The sequence below is a fragment of the Canis aureus genome, chromosome 31 (genome assembly GCF_053574225.1).
Source record: "Canis aureus isolate CA01 chromosome 31, VMU_Caureus_v.1.0, whole genome shotgun sequence".
In the NCBI taxonomy this organism is placed as follows: Eukaryota; Metazoa; Chordata; class Mammalia; order Carnivora; family Canidae; genus Canis; species Canis aureus.
Window position 1 is genome coordinate 36,155,659 of NC_135641.1, and position 26,256 is coordinate 36,181,914.

At 37.0% G+C, this 26,256-nt stretch overlaps 2 long non-coding RNA genes across 4 annotated transcripts in view; one reads left to right on the top strand and one right to left on the bottom strand.

Moving 5' to 3' along the window:
• The window catches only part of LOC144302660 (uncharacterized), a 49,965-nt gene extending 45,879 nt beyond the window's left edge, over positions 1-4,086 (top strand). Inside the window, exon 3 of the long non-coding RNA XR_013369640.1 lies at positions 3,591-4,086. This is a non-coding gene — a long non-coding RNA (uncharacterized LOC144302660). The remainder of the gene's footprint in view (positions 1-3,590) is intronic.
• LOC144302657 (uncharacterized) overlaps positions 1-14,179 on the bottom strand; it is a 45,481-nt gene extending 31,302 nt beyond the window's left edge. For 2 of the 3 annotated variants that reach the window (XR_013369631.1, XR_013369633.1), the window contains exons 1-2: positions 14,061-14,179; positions 8,115-8,294 (exon numbers count right to left, since the gene is read on the bottom strand). This is a non-coding gene — a long non-coding RNA (uncharacterized LOC144302657). Of the gene's footprint in view, positions 1-2,870; positions 2,918-8,114; positions 8,295-14,060 lie in introns of all 3 variants that reach the window. The other variant, XR_013369632.1, reaches the window with a different exon arrangement.
• Between the last annotated feature and the right edge of the window lie 12,077 nt (positions 14,180-26,256).

Below are 26,256 nucleotides of genomic sequence, written 5' to 3' on the forward strand. Positions count from 1 at the left end.
TTCTCGACTAATATATGGCCCTTTGCTTGGAGGCAACATCCGGCCTCTGATTTCATCTTAATTATCTTCCTACAACAAGTAAAGTAGAATATTCCACATATTAGTTACTTAATATTTATTAAATAAATGATTAAAAGGATGGATGATTCTTGAAAAACAGTCTGAAATGAAACATTTTGTGCAAAGCCAATTTCAGATACATAAATATGGAAAAATAAACAGTGAATATCAAAATTGAACTATAATGAGTATAAAAGTACAATTCCTTAGCATAGTACTTTGTATGTAGACATGGATATAAAAATTAAAAGACAGAATATGAAGACCTAAAACCAAAAATCATTTTCTTCAATATATCATTTTGGGGAGATATGTATATTCCCATTCAAATAATATTTACAGGGCAGCCTGGGTGGCTCAGCGGTTTAGCACACGCCTTCAGCCCAGGGTGGGATCCTGGAGACCCGGGATCGAGTCCCACGTTGGGCTCCCTGCATGGAGCCTGCTTCTCCCTCTGCCTGTGTCTCTGCCCCTCTCTCTCTCTCTGTGTCTCTCATGAATAAATAAAATCTCTAAAAAAATAAAATAATATTTACATTAATAGTCATCTTCTTTTCATTATCATTAAGATTAAATTTTATAATCTGAGGCACCTGGGTGGCTCAGTCAGTTAAGTGTCTGCCTTTGGCCAAGTCATGATCCCAGAGTCTTGAGGCAGAGCCCTGTGTCAGGCTCCCTGATCATCAGGGAGTCTGCTTCTCCCTCTCCCTCTTCTCCTCCCCACCATTCATGCTCACTTTCTCTCTCTCTCACTTGTTCTTGCTCTCTCTCTCTCAAAATAAATAAAATCTTTAAAAAATATTTCATAATTGTTTTTAAAAATTTGATTTTACTATATCAAAAAATGGGAGAAATGGGAGTTTTAAAATTCTGAATTGTTTTTAATTACTTGATAAAAATCTATGAAATATGTATTTCATTAAGATTGAACTGGAACATAGAAATTTAAATGACAGCATTAGTAGCCATAGAGAAATGGAAAAAGAACTGTTTATAACTGTATGCTAGGGAAATTTTTAAGAACTCAGGACAAAATAAAAATATCAACAAAACCTAGTATTTTTCAAGTATAATCCATCTTTAAGAATTATATATGCATTTACAAAAATATACTTCAAAATTGAATATGAAAATATACTGCAATATGAAAAAGTTTTACCATCAGCATTATATATTTCTTAATATTCAATTAGCGTAAGTATAAAGATTAGTTGGAAAAATATTCAATAGAAAATTGATTGTGTATTATGTGTAAAAGATGGTTTAAGGACATCATAATCTCCCTGATTATAATATAAGTTGCTGACCATGTTTAATATTAACATATATAAATAATATGCACACACAGTAGCAAAAAATGAGGTGAGATATCAATGTCAAATATCTAAAGCTTATAGTTTATTAAACTCTGAATTTTTTACATCAGAAGAAATTGTTTAGATATTTCATAAAAAATTATATATGAAGTAAAATTTTATGCAATATATTAAATAAAAGAATATTACAACTATCTTTTATTCCCCTGAAAGTAGCAGTTTCCTTTTTACTTTTTCTGAAGCATGACTTCATTTCATACAAAAAACATCCACTTAAAAAAATAATGTGTAGCTAAATGGTAAAACTCCTAATTAACTGATGTCTTTTGTCTAAACATCTGAATGAATCATTCTGCAAAGATATAGTTTAATATTCTGAAACTAAAGTAGGTCTTAGGGGCATGTGGGTGGCTCAGTGGTTGAGCGTCTGTTTTTGGCTCAGGTCATCATCCCAGGATCCTGGGATTGAGTCCCACAGCTCCCTGCAAAGGAGCCTGCTTCTCCCTCTGCCTATGTCTCTGCCTCTCTGTGTGTTTCTCATGAACAAATAAAATCTTTAAAAAATAAATAAATAAAGTAGCTCTTAAAAAGAAGCATTTACTTTTTTAGAAGCATTTATATCATATCAATATATTCCAAGATTTTGAAAAGAACGAATTCATATTCAAAACCTATTTTAAAAAACGTTTAATGTGTAGATGAAAAAAGCACTAGATTTTTCACAGGGGGTATTTTGGAGTATGCAGAATGTACATGTCACATAATCAAACAACTTTAAAATATATTTATAAGCACTTATTCTATTATCAAGTTATTTCTTTACCGATATAAGATATTTAAAGAACCACTCAAATATACTCAAATATATGCAAATATATAAGTGTAAATGGATGTACATATATAAATAAAAGTATGCATGCAGATGTGTACTCGCATATGCATTTCTATATGTATATCTGCATATATAACATGGCACTATCAAATCTTCCCAGAAGCTAAGTGTAAATACATTGAACAGGTCCCTTAAACATAATTTGGAGCTCCTAACTAAAGTGTCTGCAGATACACCATCTCCCAGCTCACTCAGATCTGTAGATTTGGGCCTATTTGATACTTTTCATCAGTCCTTCATTTAAAGAAATTTCATCAAAATCTTGCTGTATTTTTCAATGAAAGAAAGAATACAGCGTGAGTGCAATGTGAGAAAATAAAAACTTAGTGTTTGACAGTATTTTCAATTCTAATCAAAGCCAGGGGTATTTGGCATATTGTCTTTATTTTTATCCACTCTAGGAGCAAAACGGTAACAAAGAAAAGATAATTGGGCCTCTACTACGTTTGTTCTAAGTGAAGAGATCATATATCATCTTATGTTTCCTAGATTCCAATTGTTTAGGTATTTTAGTGCAAGCTTTTCTCAAGGTTCCAGTACAGATGTCACACAAAAGTAACTTTGAATACAAGGGAAAAAAGTTAAATTTATTCAGCACTTACTTTGCATTGTCCATAAGGGCTAAAAAACCCAGTTCCTTATCAAACAGCTAGAGAGTAAGAGAAATGAGAAACTTTAAAATCAAATTGCTGGACTCCAAAGCTTTGGGCATTTACTTTGCACATTTTCTTTACATTAAAGCTCATTATGTTTTTCTTTCTTTCTTTCTTTTTTTTTTTTTTTTTTTTAATCATTATGTTTTTCACTTAAGCCTGGAGGAAAAAAGTATACCAGAAGCTAAGTAACTAGTGTTAACTTGATAAAGATTATGGAAATATTTTTGTTAGTTTTGGCTTTTACTGGTATTTGGATTAAGTGTGAAGGCAATACAAAATTAGTGTTCTTTTTTACTGTTTTCTTCTATAATATAAAAATTACAGATTACCTCATGTCCGAAGTAGTCATTGAAACACTAAAAATATTTTTAAATAACCACCTACCACTTCATTTTCTCATCTTTATATCACCATACTTTCAACCTCAAGCAGCAAAGATAGATCCTGGTGTATAATATGTATATATTGGTCTATCAAGTCATCTCAAAAATTAAAAACAGAATTATGTGATTGATTTTAACAATGAGGACTTATATCCATGTGGCAAAAACCTGACTATACACACACACATACAAATCTTGCTTTGTTTTTAAAAATGTATCTTTAATAGTATTGTAATATAATTTTTAAAAAACTTTATGTATTTTTTTCTCATTGAATCTATAGAAAATCCTGTAAGACCCAAAAAAAGGAGGTAACTTGTCCAAGACCATAAAGTAAGTGGCAGAACTGGAACAAGAACCCAAACCTTTGGTTTTATTTTTTTTTCCTTTGGTTTTATTTTGTCTCAATCTCTCTTTCTCTCTCTTCTGAGAAAAGCCAATTACTTAGGTGGAAGATATCTTGCTATTCCCTGGATATTCTTAAAAGCATTCCCTGGATATTCATATCTGCCTTATTTGCCAAGTATTTTTTTTCTAAATCCTTACTGCTAAGCTTTTTGGATAGTAAGGTACTAATTGGCATTATAGTATTAAATGTATGGCAACATGCTCTAATATTAATAGGGAAGTGTCCATTATTAGCATGCTCTGATTGAAACTGCAAAGTTCAGTATTAATCAAGAAAACATAATACTAGCACAAAGAAAAAGCAAACATTTTTGTTATAAATAATACTGAATTTTGAAATCTATTATATAAAACATGTTATTTGAGTTCCTAGAGGCCATCCTACAAAGAGATTTCAAATACATAATTTTTAACCTACTACACTGGGATGAGATCGTCATGAAGGAAGAATAAACACATGATGATTGTTAAATCGACTTCTAAGAGAAGTGTTGTACTCGAATGTGAAGGGCTCTGTGTGTTGTGCTCTGTGGGAAATTTGTTCAGACCAAGGGAATGGACACAGAGTATCACTGACAGTGGTACTTGTAGTGTCTAAATGGGATGCCTCTTGATTGGATGGGGGTCCCCAAATGTGGGGTGACTGGTTAGAAGCTGATGGCAGAACAAAGGAGAGAGAAGCTTAGTGAATGCACAACAAAGGAGCAGCAGGCAGGAGAGCAAAGGAGAGGCTGTCTGCAGTGAGGCAGTGGATGGGGTAGATGAGGAGGTAAGGTGACATATGTAATTCTTTTTTGGTAACTGCCTACTTGTAAGTAGCCCATTGGTCAGTTGGGGCCTATGCATATCTTAAGGTGGGCAGCCTGATGAGCTTGTCTGCATTCCATTGCTCAAGCCTATTTGCCTAAAAGCAGCCTCTACACTACTGTTGCTCTGGTTTTTATTCAACGTTAGTCATGATTAAAAAATATTTTTAAAATATGGATTTGAAGGGCAACACATCAGTCAAAAGTGGCATGCCCTTGCTCCAGAACCTAGAAGTCTGCACTGAGACACCTCTATCATGATTTGCCAGGAGCCTTGAAAGGCATCATTATACACTATAGATACTTGGACCATAGTCTGGACCTGCTTTAGAGACTTTTCAGAAATGGCAACCTTCTGAGCCACCTGGCAAATAGATCAAGAAGTATTCCAAAAGAGTATTATACATGTTCTTTCCAAAACTCAAAAGAAGCTGATCAAACATTATGCCTCTTTTAGTTGTTAGAGGTTCAAGAAGAAATATACTGCCTTTTTTTCTGGATAAAGTATGCCAGTATGCTCAAAAACACTCCATTCCTAAATATCTCACTGATCATGAAAGACTTGGAGAGTTCATCTTCTAACCACTGGTATGAAGGTATCTTACCAGTTTATCTGGCATATTGGTGATCAAATCATTATATAGCGTCACCAAGATGTTCCTTCTTTAAAATATATATTAATTCAGGAGAGACACACAGAGAGATTGGTGGGGGGGAGGGGCAGAGACAGAGGGAGAAGCAGACTCCATGCAGGGAGCCCGACATGGGACTCCATCCTAGGACTCTAGGATCATGCCCTGGGCTGAGGGCAGGCACTAAACTGCTGAGCCACCCAGGCTGCCCCCTCAGTAGATGTTCTGTTAAATGTCAGTATAAGAAAAATTTATTTGGACTATACAGGGACAGAGGGCAGGAGAGTTAACTCTGCTCCAGGACAAGACTAAAAATGACTACTAAAATTACTAGTGTCTGATGTGTTTTCCTAATGGGACGGAAAAGAAAGAATGTGCTAGATCAGTATCTGAATATCAAGTGCCAGAGGCTGTCATAACATTTTCTAGAAAAAAATACCACATCAAGTGAGGCAGTGCAAACTGGGGCTCTAGCCTCTTTTTAAGCTTAAGTTAAGTTCATAATTTCCTGCCAAAATTTACAGGTATAATTTGGGCAAAAGCAAATAATGAATGCCATAAGCACTGCATTCTTTAAGTCTGTATGAATGGTTCTAATTTCTGTCATTGCACTTGTGATACATTACTGCTTCCATTTTACTAAGTTGGTCAAAGGAGAAAAGTCATAAGGGCTTTTATTTTTTGGCTTTTTCCTCAATAACAGAGCCGACTGCACAGGTCAAGAGGCCCAATGTTAGTGTTCTGCTAACAATGTTTACTCCAATTACATACTCAGAGAAAGGTGAAATAGCCAAATATTGGATCTGTAAACTCATAGACTTCACGTGAAGTGACCTTGGACCAGGACCAAGTCCTTATCATAGAGTTTCTGAATAATCCCACTTTAAGAGGGGAATTATGATAGCATTTTGGGTCTCTTGACAATAGTTTCTCTATATCCAAAGCCCTTAAAAGATGTCTTTATTCAGTACACAATTATTTGATAAATGACCATCAATCTCTTTGGGGAATAGCTGCCGCTTATATTTACTGTAACATTACAAAATCCTTCCTCAAAAGGACACAATCTCTTCCTTTGAAATTATTTAAGACTTTTATTTTTCTCCTTCTCAGAAACTCTTAGTATATACAGAGGATGAACCACCATTTAAAGCATATACTTTGCTATATACTGTGGAGTCAGAGACCAATTACCTCGTCATCATCTGGAAGATTTTTTAGATCACTTAAAATTAATGAATGAGAAATCTGCATTATTAGGTATTCCCTAAGTATATTCAGGTTTGTGATGCACCAATTTTTTACAAATATATTGACCATTTGTACTAATATTTTAAGTTCCATCATTTTGCCTTTAAATCAAAAATGAAGTTGGTGGAGGATAAGAACTTTGAAAACTCTTGTGCCTTGAAAAAGAAAGTCAAAAGATCATAAGTTACTGAATTAAGAACTGAGACTACAATTTTTAGCTACATATTATCAATTCATAGAAATAATGATGGAGTTTTAATTCACATTTTATAGATTCACGTACTGGTCTCTGTTGTCGGAGTATTCTTTTCAAATATTTCAGAAATCAGCACTTCTTGGGATGTCTGGGTAGCTCAGTGGTTGAGTATCTGCCTTAGCATCAGGGTGTAATCCTGGGTTGAGGGACTGAGTCCCACATCCAGCTCGCTGAGGGGAGCCTTGCTTCTCCTCTGCCTATGACTGCCTGTCTCTCTCTGTGTGTCTCAAATAAATAAATAAATAAATAGATAAATAAATAAATCTCTTTAAAAAAAAAAAAGGAAAGAATGATACCTATATTCTTATGAGCTCTATGCTATGTCAGTTTTGCTCACAAGGTGCTATTAAAAGATATCATGACTGAAAACAGAGAAATATAATTATTGTTCTAACTCTAAAAGTACTTACAGTAAGACCTTTGACTCAGAAAGTAATGACTAAAAGCACATTTTCAATCACAAAAAACAAGTATCAGATAAGATAATCCAATCTTTTCTTTACTAAATGATATGGTAAATTAGATGGTTATTCTTATATCCCACTAATTCAATTAAATCAGATAGTTTGTTTTGTGTTTTTAAGTTATAAGGTAATTTTTAATTAACAACATTCAAGCACGTTTCCAAATAACCCACTGAGCATTTTCTTGAGACTGTAAGTGTTGTAAACTGATGTCTCTTTATTCACTACCATCCTAAAAATGGTTTAATTGGAGGGCAGCCCGGGTGGCTCAGCGGTTTAGCACCGCCTTCAGCCCAGGGCATGATCCTGAAGACCTGGGATCGAGTCCCACATCAGACTCCCTGCATGGAGCCTGCTTCTCCCTCTGCCTGTGTCTCTGCTTCTCTCTCTCTTTCTGTCTCATGGATAAATAAATAAAATATTTAAAAAAATGGTTTAATTGGAAAATAAATTGTACACTATGTTCCAAAAATGAGATTACAGATTAATGATACTCTACATGAAATACTCTTAAACTATTATCACATCCATGCAGACAACTGTAAATGTAAACATACCTATAAACTTGATATACATATACACAGATACATGTGATAGATAAGATAGATGGACAGACCTAGCTATACACAAAAATATAAATATAAAGCTACAGATACTAGATATATTTAATACCTCTCTATCACAAAATTTTTAATTTGGCAATCATCATTGAAGTTACAAGTCAATTCTCTTCATTTCACTCATAAGACACTGAGCCTCAAAGAGGTGAACTATCTCTTAAGAGACATTTAGCCAGCAGCAAAGTCTAACTGACTCCTACCACAAGCTGACTCCTACCACAGTAACCTCTCTGCAGTTTTCTCTTTAGTTAGTAACTTTCTATGATGGCTCTTCACATTGCCTGATTAACATATATTTTAAAAGTCTGAAAAGACAGGTAAGTGCTACCAATAAAACATGTGCTCATTTTTAGATCAAATAATCCAATACCTTTTTGCAGTGTTCTTTGCTTTTAACAGTCCAGTGGGATTCATTCTGCCACTTTATTCTTCAAAGTAATAAGTATCCCAATTGCATGTGAAATGTTACACTGCATTAGTATGAAGGTATAATCAATAAATCGCCAGTTCATTCAGTATTTTGAAGACTTTGCAGAATGGAAGGTCAAGCCTGATGAGAATACAGTAGCAAAAATGTCACTGAGTGATCACAGTGATTTGACAGTAATTAGAGTATTCCTTTTTCTTAGATGCAGTGTTTAACTTGGTTACTACCTAAAGTGAAATTTAATATTAAACTCTTCTTGCTTTAAATATTTTATCAGCAACCCAATTCCTAACTGAAATGTAAGGTCAGACTCTAACTATTAATGTCCTTGAAGTCCATCTTGATGAGTGTACTTGATTGGTGAGCATACACTTTTCAACAAGTGATATGTAAAACATAGCTAGAGAGGCATATAGTCAAATTTCTAATAATTTTTTCAACAAATATTTTTTATTTATCTGAAGAGAGTGCTGAATTCAGTACAGGAGTGGAAAAGAATGAATACTATGACCAGTTTAAGAAAAAGCAAAAATAATATTAATAATAACATAAACAATATAATTTAATTGTTCTAAAAAGCCATTTCCCTAGGCATTATAGTCTCAATTTTATAAATGTGCGAACTGAGACAAAGAAAGTTAAATTACCTGTTTAGCATCAAATAACTGTTTAAATGTTCATGGTTTTAACTCAAATTTATTTGCATGAAAAGTAGCCTGCATTTATGTCAAATTTGAAAACAATTAGTTCCTACTCTCAAAGGGTTCATTATGTAGTAATAGATAGAATAAATTAGCAATACAACTATGCACATTTTGATGATATGTAAAGGTTTAAACAAAATCATAGGATAGCTCCAAAGAGTTAGCATTTATGTCTGGCAAATTTAGAATGATTCCAAGATAAGGTAATATTTGACCCTGGACTTGAAAATTTAATTTTGATGGATAAATCAAAAAAGGTTAGGCTATTTCTGCAATAACAAAGGCTGTGATTAAAGGCAACAAGTCATGCATGCTCAGGTATTTACAAGCAGTTTGTATATCCTACAAGATATAAAGCACACAAAGAAAAACAGAAGAGGGTTCAGTAGCTAGAGATGAGATTACATAAGGTTCTAAGAAGAAAAGTTATGAAGTACTCAACATGTCATATCAAAATATTTTTATATTTTTATTTTTAAAATTTTTTCATACCAAAAAATTTTAATTTTTCTACTAGCAGTGAGAAGAACATACAAAATGATCAGATCGATTGATCTAACAATATTCTAAGGTGAAATGGCAAGCATATGGGACACCTGGGTGGCTCAACGGTTTAGCGCCTGTCTTCGGCCCAGGGCGTTGTCCTGGAGTCCTGGGAGCCAGTCCCAGAGCGGGCTCCCTGGATGGAACCTGCTTCTCCCTCTCCCTGTGTCTCTGCCTCTCTGTGTCTCTCATGGATAAATAAATAAAATCTTTAAAAAAAAAAAAAAGAAAAGAAAAGAAATGGCAAGCAGTGGTTAAAATCAAGGGTATCATATTTGGGGACATTGTATGGACTTAAGCATATAGTCAGATATACTTCTCCACTTATTCATTTATTTAATAAACATGTGTGTATCCAGAATCATTCTCTAAATTAGTTGGTAATATTAATTATGATTTGACTATCACTTAATAGCCATATTTGTTTCAGCTATTACTATATTCAGTCATGGGAGTGGGAGATATGCAAAATGCAATGCAGGTATTCTATCAGCATTTTGGAAATACAGAATTTGTACTAGAGAAATAAAGATACCCACTCAGAGTCATACAAGTAATAACTACTGAAGAAAGCAAAATGAGACCTTGGGCTTCCTGACCCTATTCATTATATCTTAGAGTAAATTCTAAACAGCAGGCAAAAGATATCACATTTAATCTACATTTATAAATTTTAATATTTAAATTGATATTTGCTTTTGAAACACTGAATAGAGTGATACTTCATGTGTTTCCTCATTCAAATTTAGAATACCATACTAATAATTAATTCAACAGATATTTACTGCTAGCACAAATGAATCACTAATAAGAAAAGGGACACTACTCATACTTAAAATAATTTAAAGCCTTGTAGTGAAGACAAATCAATCTAATAATAACTTAAATGGCAGTTTCTCTTTACTCACAAGTTTTAATTTTAAAATTACAGTAAGTTGTGGGGCACCTGAATGGCCCAGTTGTTTAAGCATCTGACCGGCTCAGGCCATGATCTCAGGGTGCTGGGGCTAAGCCCTGCATTGGTCTCTGCACTCAGGAGGAGTCTGCTTGCCCCTCTGTGTCTCCTCTTGCTTGTGCACACACACTCTCTCTCTCAACTAAATAAATAAAATCTTTTTAAAGAATCACAGTGAGTTTTATCTTCAATTTATGCCTTTTCATCTATAGATGAAACAGAATATACTGAGGCAAATGCCACCATTTTAATTTATATAAACTCTTGGAAATCTTGTCATAAGTAGAGTCCAGGTCTTAAAATTGTTTTTTTGGATGCAGTCTGGCATAAGACTTTTGGAAATATAAAAAAAAAGCTCCGAAAACAGAGATGGCTTATGAAAAAATAGAAGAGGATGAAGGATTTATAGCTCAGCTTCCTAACATTCTTTCTCACAAAAGAAAAAAAAAATCAAGATTTTCTTCTTCAAAGGGAATAGATGGGGTTTAATCATGGAAGCATAAAGAAATTATCTCTAGACACATTCAGATCAAAATGGCATATGGCTAAGCATCCACCAATGTAGGGTCTCAACACTTTATGCAGGAATATACATAGAAAATGAAAACTCTCAGTAAGTGAAAGATGGGCAAATCTCTTACTAATAAAGTATCTGAAGCTCAGTTATGAAAAACTTAGCTAGACTTGTTTCGGCATAAGCCAAAATTACTTCATGAGGACAAAAAAAAGGTAGAAAGAAATTTTATTTTTATAGTGATCACCCATCATGCGTGGACCCAGAAACTTGGAGCATGCTCAGAGAAGATGGCAGACATGAGTTTCCTCATTTAAGAAATTCACTAGTAAGTTAAGATTACCCTTCCTTCAGCCTCTGAAATTCCATGTTCTCCATGTACATAGTATTTTTTAAAAGTAGAGTAGGTAGCTGTAAACATTGCAAGTCACAAGCTGAAGTTAGGGACTGATGCTAGTGGCAATTGGCAATGTACATTTGGAGATGTCTAGTCATGAAGTGGAAGGGAAAACCTAACCTTTGGTGTACCATAAAAACTCTAAGAACTTGAAAGTGAGGCAAAGGAAATAAAAAGAAAGAACAGTAGAAAAGAAAAAAATAAGGTGCTAAAAATCAAGGAACTGTACTAGAAATTCAGCATTTCTATCTCTAACTAGAAAACTAAAAAACAGAATTAAAAAGCTTTGCTAGGAAACTGAAAGGTGAACATTCTGGGGTAATTTTTGTCATCTTCATTTTGTTTTGTTCTGTTTGCACAGAAAGCAAGAATACATGGCTTTAATGCAAGAGAAAAACTGCAAGAGAAAAACTGCCTAATATTAAAAAGCAAGAAAATATCAAATATTCAATAGAAGAAATAGGAAAAATGTCATGGAAGTGAACAATCCATTCAAATCTACACTAAAAAGAGAAATGAGCAGAATTAATCCAGTCAGCACAAAAAAATAAACAAACTAAAAACAAAAGAAACAAACAAACTAAAATGCAGTAAGCCAGTGGAACAACTAATCAGTTGTTAGATAAGTCTGAAGAAAATCTCTTAAAATGGATTAAAAAAAAAAAGGACACAGAAATAAACATTATGAGAGGTACAAAACTATCACTACAGATAACTTGGAACAAGATCCACCATGTGAATATTGAAAATATCAGATTATATATTATGCAGAAACTAAACTACTTGTGTAGAGGAGAGATTCATAGAGAGCCAGCAAAAACAATAACAACAGCCTTGCAGGCAAATGTTAAATATTAATACAGGAAAGTTTATTGCCTATAAAACTCAGCAACCAACTATATAAAATACCCAATTTTAAACCAGAATCACTATCTTTAAACATCTCCATTGCCACTGGTAGATAAGCTTGTCCTGCCATCTAATGCACAGCATAGCTATTATAATCAACAATACTATAATATGAACTTCAAAGTTGCTAAGAGAGTAGATCGTAATTGTTTTCACCACACATGCGTGCACAGACACACATACACAAATGATAACTATGATGTGATAGAGGTGTTTGCTCATTGCTATAGTGGCAATCATATCCCAGTATATAAATGTATCAAACCAACATGTACAACTTAAACTTACACAATGTGATATGTCAATTACATCTCAGTAAAAAGATAATAAAAAATAAGCCAAAATTACTCGATATGTAAAGAAACAGGTAAGTGAGCCCCATCATCAAGGGCGGAAAAAAGGCCAATAAAAATTTGATTCCAAAAAGACTCATATTTTGAATTTAACTGCTAAAGACTTCAAGGAAGCTAATATAAATGTGTTACAATGACACAGAATGAGGCAAAGAGGCAAAAAGAAACAAAAGGGTCATACCCACTGGAAAGGTAGAAGCTTAGAAAAAATATTTAAAAAAAAAATATTTTCAAAACAATTAGTGTGTATGAACAAAGTTCAAAAAATACTTCTAGAATTAAGTGGGTTTAGAAAGTTTGTAGAAAAAGAGATATCAAAAAAAAAGAAAAAAGGAAAAAGATATCAATTTACAAGAATTAATTTACCTTATATATACCTGAAGTGAGTAATCAATTTAAAAATCCATTTGTAATATTATTTAAAGAAAATGTTCAGGAATAACTCTAACATAGTTGTGCAAGTCCTATATGCCGAAAACTACAAAGCATCTCTGGAAATAATTAAAGAAGGCCCAAGCAAATGGAAAAACCACATGGTGTCCATGATTTGTAAAACTCAATTTTGTCCAAGTGATAATTCTCCCCAGAGCGATTTATAGATTGAATGTTATTCCAAACAAAATCTTGGCAAACTTCTTGTAGAATGTGACTTCTTATTCTGCAATTTATATTCATAACCAATTTATATATATATATATTCATAACCAATTGATAAAATATATATTTTATATATAAAATTTTCTAACAATTTTTTTTTAAAAGTTGGAGGGCTTGCAGTCCAATGCTATGACACTATAAAGCTAGAATAATCAGGATTGTATGGTATTGTCATAAGCACAGATGGGTAAGTTGTTGGAGCATAAACAAGGATCCACATGTTGACTTACACATACGTAGATCCCACTTATTTTTATTAAAGTGCCGAGGTAATTCATTGGCAAAAGTATAATCTTTCCAACAAAAGACACAGAAATAACAGTCACTTTTTTTGCAGAACAAAACAAAGAACCCCAAAGAGCAAAAAACTAAACCCTCACTCCTACATCATGTCATATATATATTAAAAAAAAAAAACCTGATTCCAAATGGATTATATAAATTTACATATAAGACTTAAAAATCAGAAGCTTCTAGGGGCACCCGTGGGGCTCAGCGGTTGAGCACCTGCCTTCGCCTCACACGTGACCCGGGTCCCGGCACCGAGTCTCACATCCGGGTCCCCGCAGGGAACCTGCTTCTCCCTCTGCCTGTGTCTCTGCCTCTCTCTCTCTCTCATGAATAAATATCTAAAATCTCAAATCTAAAAACAAAAACAAAACAAAACATAAAAAAAAAAACCTCAAATCTTTAAAAATATATACAGATCAGAAACTTCTAGAAGAAAGCTTGGGGAAAATACATACGACCTTCACTTCGCAGAGACTTCTTCCATACGGTACACAAAATACGTAAAATTCAAAGAAAAAAAAGATTAATTCCACTTTATCAAAAAACTTTTTTTAAAAGCTGCTCACCTGAAGGCCTCATTAAGACAACGAAGAGACGCCCCGACGAGGAAAGGGTCACGGCCTCGCCCCAGGGAAGCCAGGCCTCTTGGGGACCTCACAGGCGCTAGGCACGACGGTAGTCTCCCAGGGCATTCTGGGAGTTGGCGCAGGCGTGATGCGCATGCGCTCCGCCCACCTGGCGGCTGCGGCTCATCCTGTGTCCTCTAGGGGGGCTCGGAGTCACATCCGAGTGCGAACGTCTGCGAGATGCAGCCCCACGCCCGACCTCCCCCCGCCCCCTGCACTGCGCTCAGCGTCCGGCTTAGGGGGGTCATCCGTGGCCACCTCACTGGGGGGCGGTGATACGGGCAGGTGGCCCCCGGAGGACGGGAGCATCGCGCATCCAGGACGCGGCGGTCGGAGCTAGTCGGGCGCAGGGGGCGCCTGTTCCTGCTCAGCGGCCCCGCTGGGCTCGCTTCTCCGGCTGCGACTTGTTGCTCGTTTCCCTCCAGCTTCGCGGTGAAGTTTGGCAGGTTCCGGGGTGCCAGCGTCAGCCGCGTGCGGAGCTGCCCGCGCGGGGTCTCGGCCGGAGGTCGGTGCAGGAGGCTGCAGCTTCCGCGCCCCTGGCTGGGGCCTGTGTCCTGGGACCGCTCGGCTTGTCCAGTGAAGAGCGTGCCTGCCCAGCACCCCCAGACATGCACACACACCCCCACACACGAGGAGGGGGCAAAAGCACCGCTACGCTGCATATCTCGGCTTTAAATGGGAACCTTGGATTGCAAAACCCCGAGCCATGGTCAGTAGCGGTGCTGGGTGCCGTCTTGCACAAAGCATGCTCTGGAATCTTTCCTCTGATCTTGCAAAGTAAGTCCCTGGTCAATTAAGCTTGCAGGGGAACCGTGTGCAAATGAATACTTGGAACCCGCCAGGTCCTCTGAGAGCCTTTTGGAAGAGGATGTACCTAGCGTTAGAGCTATCCCGCTTCTAAGGGGGAAACCCTCAGACCAAGATCAGGGTTAGTTTGTTTTGGAAGTTTCTTGTATATAAACATGAAAATACATACTTTGCAATTTAAATTGAAGGGTAAAACAGACACTTACATGATCGTTATCCTAGATGAGTGCTAACACTGAAGGAACCGCAGTTTTGAATTCAGCAGCTGGGAGGAGTCATTGTGGGACATGCAAATAAAGTGAAGAATGAACTCTAACCAAAAAAAAAAAAAAAAGACACTTACCACCAGTCCACTCTTGTTCTGTGTCAGCCCCTTTTCCATTTGATGTGACATAGATGTACCCCAAGGGCAGCCGCTGCCGGCTGACCCCCGTGGGCCCCTGGGGTGGGAGAGGAGGCTGTGGGACCATCTGGGCCCCACCGCGAGTACAGCGCCCTCTCCCTCCTGTTGCTTGGCCCTGCCTGTGTCCAAATCCAACACCAACTTCCTCCTTGAAAAGGTCACTGTTGTCAGCTCCTTCCATAGTGACTGCAGGGCTGGATCCTTCTTCCAGAATGGTCTGGGGGCAGGGACAGCATGAGGACACCCTCTTCTCCAGTAGCTTGGTTTCATGTTCTGCAAGTGTTCTTAGCCAGTCCTCTCCCCCATGTCCTGGGAGTCATCTGCTCAGGACCCACACTGCTACACTGAATTCCTATGGGACCACAACTTGTTGGTTTCACAAAACCCACAGCCATCACTTCACATGTTTTGTCTAGAGCATGGTCAGCACCTTCCAGAAATGGCATATTCTTCCTATTGGTTGATGGTGTGAGAGACGCATGGTCCAGCAGGAAACCTAAGGGCTCTTCCTGGAGAGACCTGACGGCTCTTCTGGGAAGCCTGCCTGTGCCTTCTGGCCTCTGCATATTTGTATTGGCATTACTGTCCTTTCCTCTGTGACCAGAATGGCAAAAACAGGGACCTGACACTCTCCTCCACCCCATTCCTTAGAGTGGAGCAGCCACCGGGGACATTCTTCAACATGCACTTTCTCCCAACATACTCCATTGTAAATGTTCCCCTATTTCCAGAAACAAATTCCAAGGAAACAAGACCAAAGTAGGCACCAGGGACCCATCTGGGGTTGAAAGGGGAGCCTCAGTTTTTCTAGGGAGACACACTACAGTCAGGTTGGTGGAAACTCAGAGTCAGGCCCAAAGACTCTGGCCCAACTGGGAGGGAACTCAGCAAGTGGAAGGTGTTCGTGATGTCAGCACCTGGAACAGAAAAGACACAAAATAACTAAAATCGGAAAACATTGGAGACATCGCTTCTGATTATACAGAAATAAAAGATGAGTATACTATAAACAATCACATGCCAAAAAATTAGGTAATTTAAGTGGCATAAATAAATTTCCAAAAAACACACAAATTACCAAAACTGACTCAAGAAGAAATTTTTAAAAATGAGTAATACTAAAAGAAGTAAGAAAGTATTGAATCAGTAATGAAAAACTTTACAACAATGAAAATGTTAGAACCAGATGGCTTCACTGGTGAATTCCAGCCTTTAAAGAATTAACAAGAATTATAATCTCTTCAGGAAAATGGAAGATCTATATCTCTCCTAAATCTACCACTAGTTCTAATTTTAAAGAAACGTGATATTTCTCAGACCTGGTCTTGTGTGTGTTAGTTGGGGGAAGGGGTGGGGGGTTAGTAGTCCTGTATTACAAATCTGTATCCTGGTTAGCTTCTCATGATGAAAATGATTAGTTTTCTGCATTTTGCAGTTCATAAGTCAGTTAGAATTAATGTGTTTTCTTTCTATACTCCAAAATTTGTTCTCTGTCCTCTTCATAGTTGTGAATTTATATGCTACATATGTTTTATTATTGTGTTGCAGCAAGTTTTCAGGAAGGAACATGGATAATGAATGATTAAATCTTCAATTTTTGCCTTGTAGCATTCCATTAAGATTCCACATTTTTCTTTGAACATGTAAGCATTTAAGGATATACCTTTACATCTAAATATTGTATTGGTTGCATTCAAGTTTGAACATATGGTGCATTTCTTATTTTTCTTTCATAAATACCTATAATCTTATTATGATTGCTTTGTTCCACAAGGTTTTTAGAAGTATATAGATGCTGACTTTCACAAAATGTGGAGATTTGGGGTTATATTTTAGTTACCGATTTCTAATTTTTAATTTGACAGGTTATTTTGATCTATGTAGTTTCAATCTTTATTATTTAGGACTTTCATTTTGTAACTGTTGTGTGTACTTAAAAAAACCTGAGTGTTGCTTAATTATTGAATGTAGGAATCTATATATATCTACCTGGGCACATGTTTTTTGAATTACCTATATCCTTGAATTGTATCTTTAATTGGATATTTCCTGAAACAAGTCAACTAAAATTTTCCACTATGACCAATATTTTTATAACATCTCAATTTTTGCATTACGCAAGTAGAAAATATATTGTGAAGTGAATATAGGTACAATATTTTTGCACATTGTTTATAGTATTTATCTTACCAATATCTAAGTGATCTATTTATTCCTAATAATTATTCTGGTACAGAATCTGTTTTTACTTTTGTCCCTTTAAATTTATTTCTTTAGTTTCACATTCCTTTACTAGAGCCTTCCCTATACATTTAATTTAAACATTTTGTGTAGGCGTTTTTCTCATTGATACCATATATCTGGGTTTTTTCCCATTCATTTTGAAAAGCTAAGAATTGTAACCATAGATTTCACATGTGTACACATTTTAAGTGCCAATTTTTATTTTTTTGTTAATTCTATTCAATTGCTTTGCTTTTTTCCTCCTTTTCCTTCTCTTTTTTCTGCTATTGGCCATTCTTGATTTTTATATTATTTTTTAAAAATTTTAAGTAAATATATATATTTGTATATATATGTGTGTATATATGTGAATATATATACATATATATACATATACACATATATGTATATATATTTCTGGCAAAAGAAATATGTCATAAATTCAGGCCAAAAAAAGAAGATTGTTGAAAATAGAGTAAGTTAAGGTAAAATCCATTTTTTTCTTATTTTAAATTTCACTTTATAATCGTATAAAGCAAAAATATTAATAATGCATTATGTATTTGGAATATGTATAAAAGTATATATGATAACAAAAAAAGGAAGTTTCAATTGTGAATATTTTGATATATGCTCCTTATGCAGTTAGTATAAAATTATTTGAAGTTAACTTAAACAATAATTTAAAATGCATCTTGAAAAAGCTAGAGAAAGGCGCGGCAAGATAGCGGAGGAGTAAGGTCCCCAAGTCACCTGTCCCCACCAACTTACCTAGATAACTTTCAAATCATCCTGAAAACCTATGAATTCGGCCTGAGATTTAAAGAGAGAACAGCTGGAATGCTACAGTGAGAAGAGTTCGCGTTTCTTTCAAGGTAGGAATATGGGTAAAAAGAAATAAAGAAACAAAAGGCCTCCAAGGGGGAGGGGCCCGCGAGGAGCCAGGCTGAGGCCAGAGCGAGTGTCCCCAGGACAGGAGAGCCCCGTCCCGGAGAAGCAGGAGCTGCACCAACCTTCCAGGGTGGAAAGGGGCTCGCAGGGAGGTGGAGCAGGACCCCAGGAGGGCAGGGATGCCCTCAGGCTCCCTGGGACACTAACAGACACCTGCGCCCCGGGGAGAGCGCCCCACACCCCGTGGCCGAGCTCCCTAAAGGGCTGCAGCTGCGCCCTGGGGCCCGGGAGCAGCTGGGGGGGGAGGGGAGGGCTCCAGCAGAGGCTCCGCGCGGAGGGGGCTGCACGGCCTGGAGCACGATTCCAGCAGCGCAGGCCCGGGAGCACAGGGCACCGGGGACACAGCCCAGGATCCTGCACTTCCCCTGGGACAGGCAGAGGATGGGAGGGCCCAGGGCAGCGAGGACTCTCCTGCCACCTGGCGCCCCGAGCTGTGCAGATAGGTGGCCCCCGCCCCCGGAGCATTCAGGCCCCTGCGGACGGGGAGCTGCGGTAGTTACTGCAGGAGCTGACTCCAGGGCTGGAGAGCTGGCCGCTGCCAGTGGGATTGTTCCTCCTGGTGTCACCTTGTACCTGGGATTGAGCAGGGGCCTCACAGGATAAACAACTCCCACTGAGCCATGCACCTGGCAGGGGGCTGGGCAGCTCCCCAGGTGCACACACCTGAGAATCAGCACAGCAGGCCCCTCCCCCGGAAAACCAGCTGGAAGGACAGGGGAAGAGCAAGTTATTGACCAAGCAGCACTGGAAACTTCCAGGGGAAGTCTACAGTATATAGAATCAGAGGATACCCCTTCTTGATTTTTGTTTTCTGTTTGCTTTCCCCCCTCCTTTTTTCTCTCTCTTTTTCTCCTTTTTCCAGTACAATTTGTTTTTAGCCACTCTGCAATGAGCAAAATGAGTAGAAGGAAAAACTCATCACAAAACAAAGAATCAGAAACATCCTCTCTCCCACAGAGTTACAGACTTTGGATTACAATTCAATGTCAGAAATCCAATTCAGAAGCACAATTATAAAGCTACTGGTGACTCTAGAAAAAAGCATAAAGGATTCAAGAGACTTCATGACTGCATAATTTAGATCTAATCAGGCCAAAATTAAAAATCAACTAAATGAGATGCAATCTAAACTGGAGGATGTCATTCTCCATTAACAACAAGGGTTAATGAGGTAGAAGAGTTAGTGACATAGAAGACAAGTTGATGGCAAGGAAGGAAGCTGATGAAAAAAGAGAAAAACAATTAAAAAATCATGAGGATAGGTTAATGGAAATAAATGACAGCTTCAGAAGGAAGAAATCTATGTTTAATTGGGGTTCCAGAGGGCGTTGAAAGAGACAGAGGACCAGAAAGTGTATTTGAACAAATCATAGCTGAGAACTTCCCTAACTTGGGAAGGGATACAGGCATTCAGACCCAGGAGATAGAGGGATCCCCCCTAAAATCAATAAAAACCATTCAACACCCTGACATTTAATAGTCAAACTTGCAAATTCTAAAGAAAAAGAGAAAATCCTTAAAGTAGCAAGAGACAAAAGATCCCTAACCTTTATGGGGAGAAGTATTAGATTAACAGCAGACCTCTCCACAGAGACCTGGCAGGCCAGAAAGGGCTGGCAGGATATATTCAGGGTCCTACATGAGAAGAACATGCAGCCAATAATACTCTATCCAGCGAGGCTCTCATTCAGAATAGAAGGAGAGGTAAAGAGCTTCCAAGATAGAAACTGAAAGAATATGTGACCACCTAGCCAGTTCTGCAAGAAATATTAAGAGGGACTCTGTAAAAGAAAGAGCAAGTCCAAAGACATAATCCACAAAAGCAGGGACTGAATAGGTATCATGATGACATTAAATTCATATCTTTCAATAGTAACTCTGAACGTGAATGGGTTTAATGATCCCATTAAAGGCGCGGGTTAAAGACTGGATAAAAAAGCAAGACCCATCTATTTGCTGTCTACAAGAGACTCATTTTAGACCTAAGGACACCTACAGCCTGAAAATAAAAGGTTGGAGAACCATTTACCATTCAAATGGTCCTCAAAAGAAAGCAGGGGTAGCCATCCTCATATCAGAAAAATTAAAGTTTATCCCACAGACTGTAGTAAGAGATGAAGAGGGACACTATATCATACTTAAAGGGTCTATCCAACAAGAGGACCTAACAATCATCAATATTTATGCCCCTAATGTGAGAGCTACCAAGTATATCAATCAATTAATAACCAAAGTTAACATACTTAGATAGTAATACACTTATACTTGGAGACTTGAATACGGCACTTTCTAGAATTGATAGATCTTCTGAACACAACATCTCTGAAGAAACAAGAGCATTAAATGATACACTGGACCAGATGGATTTCACAGATATTTACAGAACTTTACATCCAACGCAACTGAATACACATTCTTCTCAAGTGCACATGGAAATTACTCCAGAATAGACCACATACTGGGTCACAAATCAGGTCTTAACCAATACGAAAAGATTGGGATCATCCCCTCAATATTTTCAGACCATAATGCTTTGAAACTAGAACTAAACTACAATAGGAAGTTTGGAAGGATTTCAAACACATGGAGGTTAAGGACCACACTGCTAAAAGATGAAAGGGTCAACCAGGAAATTACAGAAGAATTAAAAAGATTCATGGAAACTAAAGAGAATGAAGATACAGCCATTCAAACTCTTTGGGATACAGCAAAAGCAGTCCTGAGGGGGAAATACATCGCAATACAAGCATCCATCCAAAAACTGGAAAGAACTCAAATACAAACACTAACCTTGCACCTAAAGGAGCTGGAGAAGGAACACCAAATGAAACCCTCACCCAGCAGAAGAAGACAGTTAATAAAGATTCGAGCAGAACTCAATGAAATCGAGACCAGAACTGTGGAACAGATCAACAAACCAGGAGTTGGTTCTTTGAAATAATTAATAAGATAGATAAACCATTAGCAAGCCTTATTAAAAAGAAGAGAGAAAAAGACCAAATTAATAAAATCATGAATGAGAAAGGAGAGATCACCACCAACACCAAGGAAATACAAACGATTCTAAAAACTTATTATGAACAGCTATACGCCAATAAATTAGGCAATCTAGAAGAAATGGACACATTTCTGGAAAACCACAAGTACCAAAACTGGAACAGGAAGAAATAGAAAACCTGAACAGACCAATAAGCAGGGAGGAAATTGAAGCAGTCATCAAAAACCTCCCAAGACACAAAAGTCCAGGGCCAGATGGCTTCCCAGGGGAATGCTATCAAACGTTTAAAGAAGAAACCATACCTATTCTACTAAAGCTGTTCGGAAAGATAGAAAGGGATGGAGTACTTCCAAACTCGTTCTATGAGGCCAGCATCACCTTAATTCCAAAACCAGACAAAGACCCCACCAAAAAGGAGAATTACAGACCAATATCCCTGATGAACATGGATGCAAATATTCTCAACAAGATACTAGCTAATAGGATCCAACAATACATTAAGAAAATTATTCACCTTGACCAAGTAGTATTTATCCCTGGGACACAAGGCCGTTAAGGAGTCAATCCCATTTACAATTGCACCCAAAAGCATAAGATACCTAGGAATAAACCTAACCAAAGAGGTTAAGGATCTATACCCTAAAAACTACAGAACACTTCTGAAAGAAATTGAGGAAGACACAAAGAGATGGAAAAATATTCCATGCTCATGGATTGGAAGAATTAATATTGTGAAAAGGTCAATGTTACCCAGGGCAATTTACACGTTTAATGCAATCCCTATCAAAATAACATGGACTTTCTTCAGAGAGTTGGAACAAATCATCTTAAGATTTGTGTGGAAACAGAAAGGAGCCTGAATAGCCAGGGGAATTTTAAAAAAGAAAACCATAGCCGGGGGCATCATAATGCCAGATTTCAGGTTGTACTACAAAGCTGTGGTCATCAAGACAGTGTGGTAGTGGCACAAAAACAGACACATAGATCAATTGAACAGAATAGAGAACCCAGAAGTGGACCCTCAACTTTATGGTCAACTAATATTCGACAAAGCAGGAAAGACTTTCCACTGTAAAAAAGACAGTCTCTTCAATAAATGGTGCTGGGAAAATTGGATAGACACATGCAGAAAAATGAAACCGGATCACTCTCTTACACCATACACAAAGATAAACTCAAAATGGATGAAAGATCTAAATGTGAGTAAGATTCCATCAAAATTCTAGAGAACACAGGCAACACCCCTTTTTGAACTTGGCCACAGCAAGTTCAAGTTATATCCATGAAGGCAAGAGAAACAAAAGCAAAAATGAATTACTGGGACTTCATCAAGATAAAAAGATTCTGCACAGCAAAAGAAACAGTCAACAAAACTAAAAGACAACCTACAGAATGGGAGAAGATATTTATAAATGATGTATCAGATAAAGGGCTAGTATCCAAAATCTATAAAGAACTTATTAAACTCAACAGCAAAGAAACCATCCAATCATAAAATTGGCAAAAGACATGAACAGAAATCTCACAGAGGAAGACATAGTCATGGCCAACAAGCACATGAGAAAATGCTCTGCATCACTGGCCATCAGGGAAATACAAATCAAAACCACAATGAGATCCCACCTCACAGCAATGAGAATGGTGAAAATTAACAAGACAGGAAACAACAAATGTTGGAGAGGATGCGGAGAAAAGGGAACCCTCTTACACTGTTGGTGGGAATGTGAACTGGTGCAGCCACTCTGGAAAACTGTGTGGAGGTTCCTCAAAGAGTTAAAAAAAGACCTGTCCTACGACCCAGCAATTGCACTGCTGGGGATTTACCCAAAAGATACAGATGCAGTGAAACGCCGGGACACCTGCATCCCGATGTTTCTAGCAGCAATGTCCACAATAGCCAAACTGTGGAAGGAGCCTCGGTGTCCATCGAAAGATGAATGGATAAAGAGGATGTGGTCTGTGTATACAATGGAATATTCCTCAGCCATTAGAAACGACAAATACCCACCATTTGCTTCAACGTGGATGGAACTGGAGGGTATTATGCTGAGTGAAGTAAGTCAGTCAAAAAGGACAAACATTATATGGTTTCATTCATTTGGGGAATATAAAAATTAGTGAAAGGGAATAAACGGAGAGGAGAAAAAATGAGTGAAAATATCAGTGAGGATGACAAAACATGAGGGACACCTAACCCTGGGAAACGGACAAGGGATAGTGGAAAGGGAGGTGGGTAGGAGGTTGGGTGACTGGGTGATGGGCACTGAGGGGGGCACTTGGCGAGATGAACACTGGATGTTATGCTAAATGTTGGCAAATTGAACTCCAATAAAAATTTTTTAAAAAAGATAAAACTAGAGAAATCATTGATATTTTAAAAATATAATAATAGTAATAACAATAATGATAAGAATGGAGAGAAAAATGCAATAGTTTAACAATCTTCAAGCAACTTACAATAAGGAAGAAAGAGAAAATGAGCCAATAAAAATTAGGTAAGAGCTAGCAATTGTATATTTTAATCCAAGTCAATCAATAAATGTTTTAAGCACACTTATTAAAAACAGAGATAGGGCAGCCTGAGTGACTCAGCAGTTTAGTGCCACTTTCAGCCTAGTGCCTGATCCTGGAGACCCCGGATTGAGCCCCAGGTCAGGCTACCTGCATGGAGCCTGCTTCTCCCTCGGCCCGTGTCTCTGTCTCTCTCTCTCTGTGTCTCTCATGAATAAATCAAATCTTAAAAAAAAATAAAACAGAGATGATGAGAATGAATAAAAAAGACTATTTTCTACAAGAAATCCTCTTTAAATATAAAGACAGAAGTAGAGTAAAAGTAAAAAGACAGAAAAAATATGCAAGCTTTACAGGATGCAAGAGTAGCTATATTAATTACAGCAAAGTAGACTTCATAAAGTAGAATATTATTGATAATAAAGAGGAGTATGTTAGGGTAAAGGGGTTACTTTTCTAAGAATTCTTTGAATTAAGTGAAGCAATTACTGATATGAGATACAGATGAATTCACAATTAATTTTGCTAAGTACTAGTCTCTTAGCAACTGAGAGAATGAATAGGGTAGTAAGAATAGAGATGACCTAAACAAACAACTTCACTAATGAACACATATATAATTTTACCAAACAATAACAGTACATATTCTTCTGAAGCAGACATGAAACACTCATCAAGACAGACCATATTCTCAGCCATAAGACAATTCTTAACAAATTTAAAATAATAGAAATAATGGAATGTGCATTTTCATAACAGAATTAAACTATAAATTAGTAATAGCGAAATATATGGAATAATGGATGTTGCCATTGGGGCAATATGAATGCACTTGAAAACATTATACTGAGTGAAACAAGCCAGTCACAGAAGTACAGATACTACAGTATTTTACTTATGTGGGAAATCTAAAATAGCCAAACTCATAGAAACAGAGAGTAAAATGGTTGGTTATAGGGGCTGAGCGGGGAGGGATAGAAACCAACAAGTACAAGGTTTCAGTTATACAGGATGGATTAATTCTAGAGATCTATGATGCAGCGTTGTGCCTATAGTTAGCCATACTATATTGTGCACCTAAAATTTTAAGATGGTAGATCTCATATGGAGTGGTCTCACCGCAATAAAAAAAAATAATTGGTGTTCTGGCATCCATGGTCTCAAGGAGTGACCTCTTACCTCACTCTAGGCTTGGAGATATGACTTGCCATGACCAATGGAACACTAGCAATAGCAAGCAGGATGTAAACAGAGACTTAAAAAGTATGTGAGCTTCAGGTATTGACATCTTTTACTACTATTGAGAGCACTGCTGGTTGAAGAAAAACCAATGGCAAGTCTTTCCCATTACTCCAACTGAAATAAAACTAATCACCAGACATGAGTGAGGTCATCCTATACCAAAATAAGTCAACTCTAACCAAAAGAACCACCCAGCCACCAATAGATTCTCAAGAAATAACAAACATTTGTTGTTTTAAATGACTTTAAAAATTGGGTTTTAAAATACGGGGGTAGATTTCCAATTCTTAGGAGAAGATATACAATAATTTAAGTTAAAAGAAAAAATAGGAAGAAGATGAGAATTAGAATTAGAATGATGGCTGGTGTAAGGGGAAATGCTGGTCAGTTTTTGTTGGAATGGTAAGTGCATCTTGAAGTTGGTAGAAAGAATGTAGGGACATGTTATAGAGGTTCTGAAATACTGGAAAGGAAAGTTAGTTTAATATATAGAAGTTTAGGAGGATTGGGAAATGTGACTGATCCTGTAGAATTATTTTTAGTGGTCCTGTTTTAGTGGTAACTGTACGAGAATAATTAGAAGCAAAAACAATTCAGAGGCCACTTTAGGAGGTGGACAATGTGGGAATACAGATGATAGAAATGAAGGAAAAAGTATACACATACATTATTTTCAGGAAGAAAGTAACAGAGTGCTGTCAATGGTACATGTCATAATTGAAAGAACTGAGACAAGAGAGTAAATAGATGAATGAAGAATAACATTTGTAATAGAATTAGTGTTTTAGTTGGGAAGCTAGTTTAATAGTGCAATAAACTTAGGACCACAAATGTAATTTAACTTTTAATCTGGCAATGGATCTAAAATGAGATATATAAATATATCAGCAACTTTCATTATGATAGAAGGGTTTTTTTTTTCTTTTTTAAAAAGAGGAGAAGAGGGGGAGAGGGTAAGGGAGATAGAGCCCAACACGGGACCTCAATCCCATGAACCTGAA